At 40.7% G+C, this 11,765-nt stretch overlaps 1 long non-coding RNA gene across 1 annotated transcript; it reads right to left on the reverse strand.

Annotated features, from left to right (window-relative positions):
- Positions 1-472: 472 nt before the first annotated feature.
- Positions 473-3,145, reverse strand: LOC121446234. The gene is made up of 3 exons (XR_005974046.1): positions 2,687-3,145; positions 627-701; positions 473-522 (listed from the first exon to the last, which is right to left on the reverse strand). It is a non-coding gene; the product is annotated as an uncharacterized LOC121446234 (long non-coding RNA).
- Positions 3,146-11,765: the final 8,620 nt, after the last annotated feature.

Genomic DNA, 11,765 nt, shown 5'->3' on the forward strand with positions numbered 1-11,765 from the left:
GAAATAGAAAACACTATCCTGAGTGAGGTATCCCAGACCCAAAAAGATGAACATGGGATGTACTCACTCATAATTGGTTTCTAGCCATAAATAAGGGTCACGGAGTCTACAATAGGTGAATCTCAAGAAGCTAAGAAAGAAGGGGAACCCAAGGTAAAACATATAGTTATCCTCTTGGCTAAGGGAAGTAGACAAAATTTCCGGGGAGAAAATTGGGATCTTGGGGTGGGGTGGGTTGGGGGTAAGGGGAGATGGGAAGAGAAAAGTTAGAAGGGAAGGAGGTCGGGCCTTGGGAAAGCAGGAGGATTGGGATAAAGGAAGGTTGGACAGGGGAGCACGGAACAGCCTATACTTTCTATGTGGTCACCCTGCCTATACTTTCTGCCTGGCCACTGGACAATCAGCATTTTATTAAACAAGTAAAAGAGACAAACATTACAGAGTAAAACCATTGTCCCACAGCATTTATTACCATTTGTTTCTGTGCATGGTCTGTGTCTCCTCTCAGACATAACAGTGCCTCTAGAATATAATACAAGTCATATATATGACTTAACATTTATAATTGTCAGTTAAAATGAAGCAAAAATATAAGAGTTAATAGTAATAAAATAGTTTTATTTTACCTAATACATCAGGATATGTTCTTTGAAGATTTAAGCAATATGAAATTATTTTTCCCTTCTGTTTGTATACTGAATCTGAAAAGCAAAGTCCGTTTTTCACTAGTCATGAATTCTCTTTAGACTAACAACATTTCACAGCCAATAGCCAATCATTGATTGTGTCTCATATTGGAAAGCACAACTTTAGTGTTCTAGTGTAATAAATAGAACATTGTAATAAAAAGAACACTGAATTACAATTAGACCTATTAAAATGCTTAATCTAATATTTATTATATGGGTGTGACTGCTTTCCTCACTTTCTTTGATCCATAGTTTTTATGTGTATGGAGTTTTTTAAGGATTAGAACTTAGTGATTAAAAAATTTCTGATTTAGTGTTTATTTATTTAAAAACAAGGGCATTACTCAATTCAACATCTTGGCCAATATCTGGAACTTGGAACTGAAGGATTTGTCACAGTCATTTATTGAGCACAGAACACATTACCACTCTTATGGCATTGTCTGGTCCTCATAGAGTCTCAGTGGTTCTCTTCCTGGTCTGAATTGTGTCACCTGGCCTAATTCAATGGCCTCGTCTAATTTCAGTTTCCCTTTCATAGAATCTCTAATGCCATTGACATTTCTGTTGTTTTTAAATATTTCCCCAATATTCTAAATTCTGTTCATCTGTAAGCATTACTTTGCCATGATCTCTTTTTCTCTGATATTCAAAGCATCCTCTGCTAATCTTCATTCAAACTAAAAGGTCACATTCTTAGGAGTAGTCTCCAAACACAAGACATCCATGTTAAACTCACTATATTATCAATTTTCTCATGATCTTCATCTATATTATGCTATTAACACCATTATTGCTTTAGTAATATTTATGCTGTTTTCTTTTTATACTAAAAGGAACTTCTAGAATAGGAACCTGCTTTGTTCATCATTATAGTCCTCACATACTCTTTCTTTGACAAAAGGAGTACACTAACTCATTACTGGCTAAATGTAAGGGTGGGTTGTTTCTTAACCTATACTATATTTCTTTCATAGGTATAGAGGTACATTGTGAAAAGCAATGAATTTTTATTTTTTATTAAGCAATGTTTCAGGAATACTGCTCTGACCACTGATTGATCCTATGGATTGATGAAGGGGAAATGCATATATGTACGATCCAGAGGCATTTAAGTTTAGTGTCATTCCTTATATAAATTTTACTAATTTATTTGTTTTGAGGACTTTTTATATATACTCTTCTGAACTGCCAGATATCCTAATTTATCTTTCACTTTAGTAATAAAATAGCAGGTACATTCCATTATGTTTTTCAGTTTCTTAAAATTGAAAGACATTATTAAAATGAAAAAAATCTTAATGGGAGCCAAAAGCCAAATTGATGATCCTATGACTATTTGTAATGGACAATGCAAAGATTTATATATGGAAAGTTCTAGATATATTTGATTTCAGTTGTGATGTACTATTGGAGGACATAAACAAGATGTAATGCCAATCAAATAATATTTGCCCTTAAAAATACTAAGTTTATTCTCCATGGGAGTTTCTAAGGATTCTTCATCTGCTCACATCATTGCTGCTAATCTCTTTCAGAATATAGCTTGTACTCTAAATATTTATTCATGAACATTTACTTTGCAAATTTTCCCTCTTTCAGCATATAAAGAGGTGGTAGAGAGAACACTGACAACTTCAAAGCAAAATGAAATTCTTCCTATTGCTTTCCCTTATTGGGTTCTGCTGGGCTCAGTATAACCCACACACTCAATCGGGAGGGACTTCTATTGTCCACCTGTTTGAGTGGCGCTGGGTTGATGTAGCCAAGGAATGTGAGAGATACACCGCCTCTGAGAACCACACTGCACTACCGGAAGGAGGCTTTCCTTGTAAGCAAAGAACTCAAAAGTTTTGAATTAAAACTTAGTCTAGGTGATCCAGAGATTGGAAGGACTGTTTCAGTATAGCACCGAAAGGAAAGCAGCCCACTGTGTACACAGTAAAGCAGTGGAAACGCGGTTCGGTCGTGCACAGATTTGCAGATCGTATTTTTACCTGTGTGTGTGTCCAGCTCGCTGTAGTTGGGCTTCTTGGAGGCGTTGAAATGTTTCTTGACCAGGAAGGAGCGCGGCATGGTGGGGCGGGCGGGCGCGGGCGTTATACGGTCCAGGCGGCGGTCCTACAGCTTCGCAGCGGCTCAGGTGCGGCGGGGGACAGGCGGGCGCCTCTGAAGTCACCGGGCTCCCTGCCCGACTGAGCTCTTCTGGACTGGGAGGGGTTTTCTCCCTGGCTTTTTCTAGAAGCATCCAATCACAGCCGAGAGGTTCGGATTTCAGCTCCTCCTTGTGGGAAGGCTGTGAACAGAGGAAGAATCTGTTGTCAGACTAAATTATTCTGGTTCAAAATGGGCTGTTCAAGGCATTTCAGCGGAGGCCTAAAATATATTAAATGTTTTCAAAGAGAAAATTTCGGTTCTTGAACATTGCGGGAAGGCATTCCCACGAGCTGACCGTGGACGACTTGGCTTCCAGATGTGGGCCTTGCAGGGCGCGGCGTGGGCGGGTAGGAAGGGCCGTGCTCGGGACCGCGCAGCCTCTGGTGACCGGAGAGCCTATATTTGGAAGTAGCACTTGGAGGGGGTTTATTTGCACACGGGCCAACTATGGCCCTGATTTTTTGGAAGGCGCCCCGTAGCCGCTGTGGCTGGTCTGGCCAGCTCTAGGACCGCGCGCCTGGAAGTTAACTTGCTGGCTGCTGCGTTAGCCGCTTAAAAGGAATGCCTTGAGATTTCTGTCTGGTGCTCCCATGTGGGTCTCTGTCTCTGTCTCTGTCTCCTTTCATCGCCTGATGAAGGTTAATATTCATGAGCATGCCTATGTGTTTGTCTTTGGATTCACCTTCTTATTTAGCTTCTCTAGGAACATGAATTATAAGCTCAATGTCCTTTATTTATGGCTAGAAACCAAATATGAGTGAGTACATCCCATGATCCTACTGCACCATACTGGCTTTGGGGGAGCCTAGGCAGTTTGGATGCTCACCTTAAGAGACCTGGATAGAGGTGGACGGTCCTTGGGCTTCCCACAGGTCAGGGAACCCTGATTGCTCTTCGAGCAGATGAGGGAGGGGGACTTGATCAGGGGAGGGGGAGGGAAATGGGAAGCGGTTGCGGGGAGGAAGCAGAAATCCTAAATAAATAAATAAATAAATAAAAAGAAAAGAAAAAAAAAAGAAAGGAATGCCTTGCAGTCTGTCCCAGGAACTGGAAGAGTACAAAGATAAAAGGGAAGCTTGGGCAGACTCCGACAATAGGCAGACTCTGGAAGAATCATGGAACGTTCTCAAGACGACATGAAGACTTACTTCCTTTGTAGCATGTAGAGTTTTAGTGAAAGAAAAACTTCATTTGTGAATCTTTACAGACAATTAATTCTTAATAGTATTTGCTTTAATTTAGTGGTATTTTCTTTGGTAGGGGTTTTTAACACTCCGCCCAACCCCTGCTCCCTCACCACACAACTTTCCTGATTTGCATTAAAAGATGGCAAAGGGTTCTTTTGCAAGCTACTTGACTGGCAGCTAGACAGTCCAGTAGCCAGCCAATCCCTTGCATTTGCATATAAGAATAGGTCTAAAACTGCTCCGAAGTGACTCTTTTTAAAACTGCAGTTTTCGCCATACGCGTAGGCAATTCTGTTTTATTTCAGTATTATCCCAACAAAATCCGAGAAACAAATCCCCCAGAAGACAACTGACTTCTTTTTAAAAGGTGCTGGAAGAGAACAGCGGAAAGAGAATCCCACCGTCGGTGTTGAGACTTGTAAGAGAAAAGCGCATTGTCAGGTGGCACAACTTCTTAATCTGGGATGAGAAAACAGGAGTGTGTGGGCGGGGTGGGGGGAGGGGAACCCACAGACTTCCTGGGTTGATTTCAATGATTCCTGTCCCTTCTTCCAACAGTCACTGATTTAAACGTCAAGCACAGAAAGGAGTTTATATGAATCCTTATATTAAAGGAACTGAACCTTCAGGGGACAGGAAAACACGAGAATCCATTAGATAGCTCCCTAGGTTACCATAAGTGCGGACAAGAGCTGGAATCTGAGCTTACCTAGTGGGTTTGTTCCTATTCAGGCACCTGTTTTATAGAGAAGAATTCTTCTTCCCCGTGCCACCTAATTTGCTGCAAAACGCACCGATTGTTAGAGATCTAATATCGTTAAGACAACACAAAGCCACAGGGCAACTGGGAATGTCAAAGGATGTTTAAGTATTTGTTTACTAATAATTATCACACACAAGACAACCTGTAAAATTAGTTCTTACTATCTATTTAAAAATTTGGTAGTTATTCATTGTGGCTGGAAAAACAAAAGCAAAAAGAACACTTGAATTTGAACCACAAATGCATAAACCAGCCGAGTTTTGTGCCTAGGGGCCCCGGGCTGGGGGCTAAGTTAAGAGACTACAACCAAAATTCATGTATTCTCTTCTGCAAGGAGCCTGTATGCTGGCTCCAGACTGCTCGGAAGGCTAGCCACAACATAGAGCCAGGTTTGCTCTAAACGCCTGAGGTCTGTTCCACCTGACAGCAGGGGAGAGTCCACAGGCTGCTGACATAAATCACATTAAACAGGTACTCTGCTCGGGCACAGCAGAGGACAATTGGTGCTAACCTGATGTGGCAAAAATTCAAGAATGGAAGTCCAGCACACCCGAGGCCAGCTGAAGGACTCTGCTAGTGCAGGACAGGTTTTCTCCCTGCAAGCACCAGGCTTTTTATGGGTGAGGGTGCTGACTTTTTTGCTTTGCTTAGACAGCAACACTGTATTTTAAATGTTTCATTCTGAATTCAAATAAAGAGAGAGAGAGAGAGAGAGAGAGAGAGAGAGAGAGAGAGAGAGAGATGGCTTACAAGTAGCCTTTCCTAATGCAGGGAATTAGTTAGTCCTAGGCAGGAGAGAAACTGGTGTTCCTTAAGTAGGCAGCTTAGAGAAGCGACTTAGAGAGAGATACTTCTTGTAGAGAACCCCAGCCAAATGAAGCTAGAGCTACCCCGTAAGTTAAATTAACTTAGGCTGTAAAATGTCATCTAAGGAAGGGAAGAGTACACAAACCCCCATGTGCTTCTGTAGTGGACCTCATCACCCCTCTGCAGGCTTAAGTGCACTGGGAGGTAATCTTGACCTGTTTTCCAGGGAACTCATTCCTGGGTCCAATGGAACTCTAGAAAGTTCATGCCATCTCTTCACGTTCTTGCATTTCCTCTACTCTCCAACAAGCTGACCAGGATGGCTTGAATCTTTCCCACGAGGCTGCCTGGATTCTTGGGGTGAAGTAATAAGGGCGGCGGCGGGGCTGCGTCCCCAACACCCCAGCCGCCTGCCCGGCTAGCTTATGCCCCAAAATAATTACACGGACACTGTATTCTTTTAAACACTGCTTGGCCCATTCTCTTCTAGGCTAATTCTCACATATTAATTTAGCCCATTTCTAATCATCTGTGTGTAGCACCCCAAGGTGCGCTTACCGGGGAGATTCTAGCCTAGTCCATCCTGGGTCAGAGCTTCATCGCTTGTGTCTGCCAGGGAACAGGGCATGGCGTCGCTGCTGAGGCGTCTGCTCCGGAGAGCAGAGCTGTGGAGTCTCTGACCTCACTTCCTCTTCCTCCCAGCATTTTGATCTGTTTACTCCACCTACCTATGTCCTAACCAATAAAATGGGCCAGGGCAGTTCCTTTATTAGCCAATGACCTTCCTCCATCATTTCCCCTTTTTCGGTTTAAACAAAAAAAAAAAAAAGGCTTTAACATTAACATAGCAAAATTATATAAAACAAAACAGTTATCAAGTAAAAGTTACAATAATCTTTATCATAACTAAGGAAAACTATAACTATAACTAACTATTCTTAACTCCATCAAAGATTCCAGAAAGATACAATATTACCTAAGTAAACAAGAACTAAGAAACTTCAAACTCTAGAAATGACAAAGACGTCTCGCTGCCTGGACAGTCACCCAAAGTTCTTTTGTACCGTTGGGGCATCCATCTTCAGCCTTCAGGCCCATGGTATCCAGCAGACATTTGCATAAAGCAGGAAAATTCAAAGTCAGTTCAGTCACTATCTGTTGTGTCCTGCAGAATGTCTCACAGACTCTTTCAAAATGAATCAGGAACCCCGAAAGATCATCTCACCTAAGGCAAGTTCAGTAGTCCTCTCTCTGCGGGTTCTCTGCGTCCAGTTTATGCAATAGTCCAGGCAAGAGCAGTTTCTTGCCCAAATGGCTATCAATCTCCATAACGAGCCTCTTCGATGCCCATCATCCTCTTGAAGTACATTGGTGCTGCCATGAGCAGAGTGTCTCATTGTCATGAAAATTCCTAAGTTATTAAAACATTTAAAATGCCATATTCTATAATCTTTGAAAAATATGAATAATGCCTATTTAAAATATATCTCTATATACCTAGAAAATCTAACTAACATGACTACAAGCTTTACTATTATCAATGATTATCCATTAACAACCTATATTTCCTAATTATACAGTACATATTAATAATGAACTACACAATCACAACACCTTAATCAATATCAGAAATACATATACATATAACAGAATTGACCGTAAATCGCTATCAATAAAGCAAAATCTATACTAAAGCAAATTATTCATACCTATATCATATCCCCCTTTAAATGTAAAAGAACATTTATAAACATGTTTTGGGAATATGGGCGCAGTTATTTCTCTCCAAACTGCTTCCTGCTGAATGGGGGCGTCGTTAATTAGGTCTTTCATGGTATAACCTGTGTGTTAGTTTCATCTCAGTTGGCAGTTGAGCAAAGCAATTTTCTGAAGATGTTCACAACAATCCTTCAGGAGGGCGTGGTCCATCATACCAAATCGGAGTAGAAGAAATGAACAACGTCTCATTCTCTGTGAAAACAAAATAAGAAACTCCTTTCCAAAGTATCATATCCTTAGATCCAAATTCATAATATCTATGTTGGATTATTTCAGCAGTATTTATAAATAAATATCTTTTAGCATCTGTTTCTCTTTCCTCAGCATTTAAACAATTCAAAGAGAGCATAATAGCATACAGTATCAAAATTCTCTGTGTATTTTCCATCTTTGTGCAGCTGTGTTTTAACCTCTATTTTGTTTATTTTTACTTTTAACTCTTTGCTTTTTGAGACAGGTTCTCTGTATCTTTGACCTGAAGTAACTCTGTAGACCAGGCTGTCTTTGAACTCTCAGAGATCCGCCTGTCTCTGCCTCCCAGGCATTCGGGATTAAAGGTGTACACTACTACACCTTGAACTCACAGAGATCTGTTTGTCTCTGCCTTCTAGGCACTGGGATTAAAGGCGTGTGCTACCACACACAACAACTCTCTTCCTTTTTTTTTTTGTTTTTTACTTTAAGAATTTTGACTTTTAGTCTGCATATATTTTTAACACGCTGTAAATCATTTAGAAATTTTCTGTCTTTGAATCTCTCTTTACTGTATATCTCTCTTTTTCTGACCACACGAGTCTTTAATTTACCAAGCAATATCAGTAGGATTAAAGGTGTGGCTTTGCCAGCTGGATCCAGCCCATTCCTTAGCTTTCCAGCCTCATGGCTGAGGTACTGGCTGTAGCCAGCAAGCGAGCTTCAGCAGCCTGTGCTTGCAAACCGCACAAACCGCCTGCATAAAAGAGTCAGAGTTTGTCCTGGCAGGACAGCCCAGAAAGCTGGCATTTTTAAACGGCGCAACTTTTTTCCTGCTGCGGCTGAAAACCGAAAAGCATGTGTTCAGCTTTTCGTCAACACCATTTAAGTGTTTCGGGGCAGGACCTCTTAATGAGCTGCAGGCTTTGCAGCTAAAGCTGAGTCAGGAAGCCTCTCTTAGATGAGGCGCTTGCTTGCCTCTAGCAAGCAGAGTAGAAACGAGAAATTGCTGCTACCAAGAAACCAGAAACAATGCTTTCATTTTGTTCTAGAATTACTTCCCAAGCTGTCTCAGGCTTTATGTGGAAGCAGTTGTCCACGTGGGCGCCATATGAAGTAATAAGGGCGGCGGCGGGGCTGCGTCCCCAACACCCCAGCCGCCTGCCCGGCTAGCTTATGCCCCAAAATAATTACACGGACACTGTATTCTTTTAAACACTGCTTGGCCCATTCTCTTCTAGGCTAATTCTCACATATTAATTTAGCCCATTTCTAATCATCTGTATGTAGCACCCCAAGGTGCGCTTACCGGGGAGATTCTAGCCTATATCCATCCTGGGTCGGAGCTTCATCCTGGGAGAGGGGCATGGCGTCTCTGCTGAGGCGTCTGCTCCGGAGAGCAGAGCTGTGGAGTCTCTGACCTCACTTCCTCTTCCTCCCAGCATTTTGATCTGTTTACTCCACCTACCTATGTCCTAACCAATAAAATGGGCCAGGGCTGTTCCTTTATTAGCCAATGACCTTCCTCCATCATTGGGGTCTTTCTTTATCTTGGCTGTAATTTTTTTCCAGGAAAAGCACAGTCCTGTTCTCCCAACAGAGAAATGCTTTGGTTGGAATAGCTGCTACTCACTTTGTGCACTCTTAGGTCTCCACACAGGAAGCAGAGTGGAGGCTGCCAGCTATATTTAGGAAATGAAGTATGTCTGTTGCCAGATGATATTTCCAGGTCTTAAAGAAATGGGACATCACATGTAGTGTTGTGCTTGTCCGAAAAATTAACCATAATTTGGAACTACAGCCTGTGGTTGGACCATTAATACCTGTGAACGGTGTGAAGTGATGAAAAGCCATTGGTTTGCCTACAGTATCTGGAAATTATTATAAAATATTATTGATTTAAATAACTGCTAGATAGGATCAAAATTTTGTCTTGTTAACTGAATCTTCATTGACAGTGGTGTGATATCTTTTGTTTATATATATTTATATCTTTATGTGAATTTGGACATATATTTTCATTCCTGATTTATCATTTGATAAAGTAAACTATCTCCAGAAATGGCATTTCCTTCTAGTATCTGGAATTCTCTATGTGAAACCATGTTTATTACACATGCCTAATTAACTTTAGAATTAACTGGAGATAATAGTCTCTAGCATAAAAAGCAAATTTGTCAGAACAATAGGATTTTGCTTATATACTTTGAACTCCATACTGAAGACTCTCTTTGGGATATAAAAGAAATTTCATAACCAGGGAGGACAGCCTGACATCATTTTCAGTGATATTATTTCCCATTCCAATTTCAATAGACACACACACACGTCTAACTTTACTGGTGAAATTTACACACACACACACACACACACACACACACACACACAGAGAGAGAAAGAGATACAAATATATCATGTTAATGAAGCCAGTAAAGTTAGATGTGTGTGTGTGTGTGTGTGTTTTTGTGTGTGTGTGTGTGTGTGTGTGTGTGGCTGTCCTCCCTGGTCAGGAATTTCCATCGTTTCTTGTCTTTTCATAAGGAACCATTCACTAGACCCATAGCTACTAACACTCTGTCTTTCTTTATAAACACCTGCAGATGTGGTCAGTACTGTTCAAGATCCCTTAAATGGGGGTATTCTTTCTCTTGAAGAACATTTTAATAAGCTGCTTTCTGCAATCCAACTGTATTCGGTGTCTTTTTCCTCTTAGATGTTGATGGTTTCCTTTCCTGCTGGGCAGACTCAATGTGCACAGTGCTTCACCCCATGCTCATCTCCTCGGTGCTTGGTTTGCACTTCTTGTAGAGCAGTGATGATGCTATTGGTTGAGCAAGAAAGAGTAGAAAATTGTACACCTGCCTGAATTTTATACAAGGGCTTGGAGATACATGGTTGTAAAGAGACACCTAGTGGTCAGCTTTAGAAGTCATAGAACGTTCTCTTCTTTTCTGTAACTTCTTGACAATGTCTGCCACCTACGGGAAAATAGGTTGACATACTATAACTGTACATTAGCATTCTGATTTTGTTTTGTAATCACTACAATTTCAAATGAACATTACTTGTTTTAAATTTATCAGAATATTTCTAGTTTTCAAATGCATCATGTGACATTACACAGCAAATTACTGTTTCTTTATAAGTGAACATAATTTCAGCATAATCAGGCACAAGGAATATTTTTGTGCACTGGGAGGTAATCTTGACCTGTTTTCCAGGGAACTCATTCCTGGGTCCAATGGAACTCTAGAAAGTTCATGCCATCTCTTCACGTTCTTGCATTTCCTCTACTCTCCAACAAGCTGACCAGGATGGCTTGAATCTTTCCCACGTGGCTGCCTGGATTCTTGGGGTCTTTCTTTATCCTGGCTGTAATTTTTTTCCCAGGAAAGGCACAGTCCTGTTCTCCCAACAGAGAAACGCTTTGGATGGAATAGCTGCTACTCACTTTGTGTACTGTTAGGTCTCCACACAGGAAGCAGAGTGGAGGCTGCCAGCTATATTTAGGAAATGAAGTATGTCTGTTGCCAGGTGATATTTCCAGGTCTTAAAGAAATGGAACATCACATGTAGTGTTGTGCTTGTCCGAAAAATTAACCATAATTTGGAACTACAGCGTGTGGTTGGACCATTAATACCTGTGAACGGTGCGAAGTGATGAAAAGCCATTGGTTTGCCTACAGTATCTGGAAATTATTATAAAATACTATTGATTTAAATAACTGTTAGATAGGATCAAAATTTTGTCTTGTTAACTGAATCTTCATTGACAGTGGTGTGATATCTTTTGTTTATATATATTTATATCTTTATGTGAATTTGGACATATATTTTCATTCCTGATTTATCATTTGATAAAGTAAACTATCTCCAGAAATGGCATTTCCTTCTAGTATCTGGAATTCTCTATGTGAAACCATGATTATTACACATGCCTAATTAACTTTAGAATTAACTGGAGATAATAGTCTCTAGCGTAAAAAGCAAATTTGTCAGAATAATAGGATTTTGCTTATATACTTTGAACTCCATACTGAAGACTCTCTTTGGGATATAAAAGGAATTTCATAACCAGGGAGGACAGCCTGACATCATTTTCAGTGATATTATTTCCCATCCCAATTTCAATAGACACACACACACACACGTCTATCTTTACTGGTGAAATTTACACACACACACACACAC

Source organism: Microtus oregoni, unplaced genomic scaffold (assembly GCF_018167655.1).
Source record: "Microtus oregoni isolate MIOR12 unplaced genomic scaffold, Mior012 000000F_ref0000247, whole genome shotgun sequence".
Classification (NCBI taxonomy): domain Eukaryota; kingdom Metazoa; phylum Chordata; class Mammalia; order Rodentia; family Cricetidae; genus Microtus; species Microtus oregoni.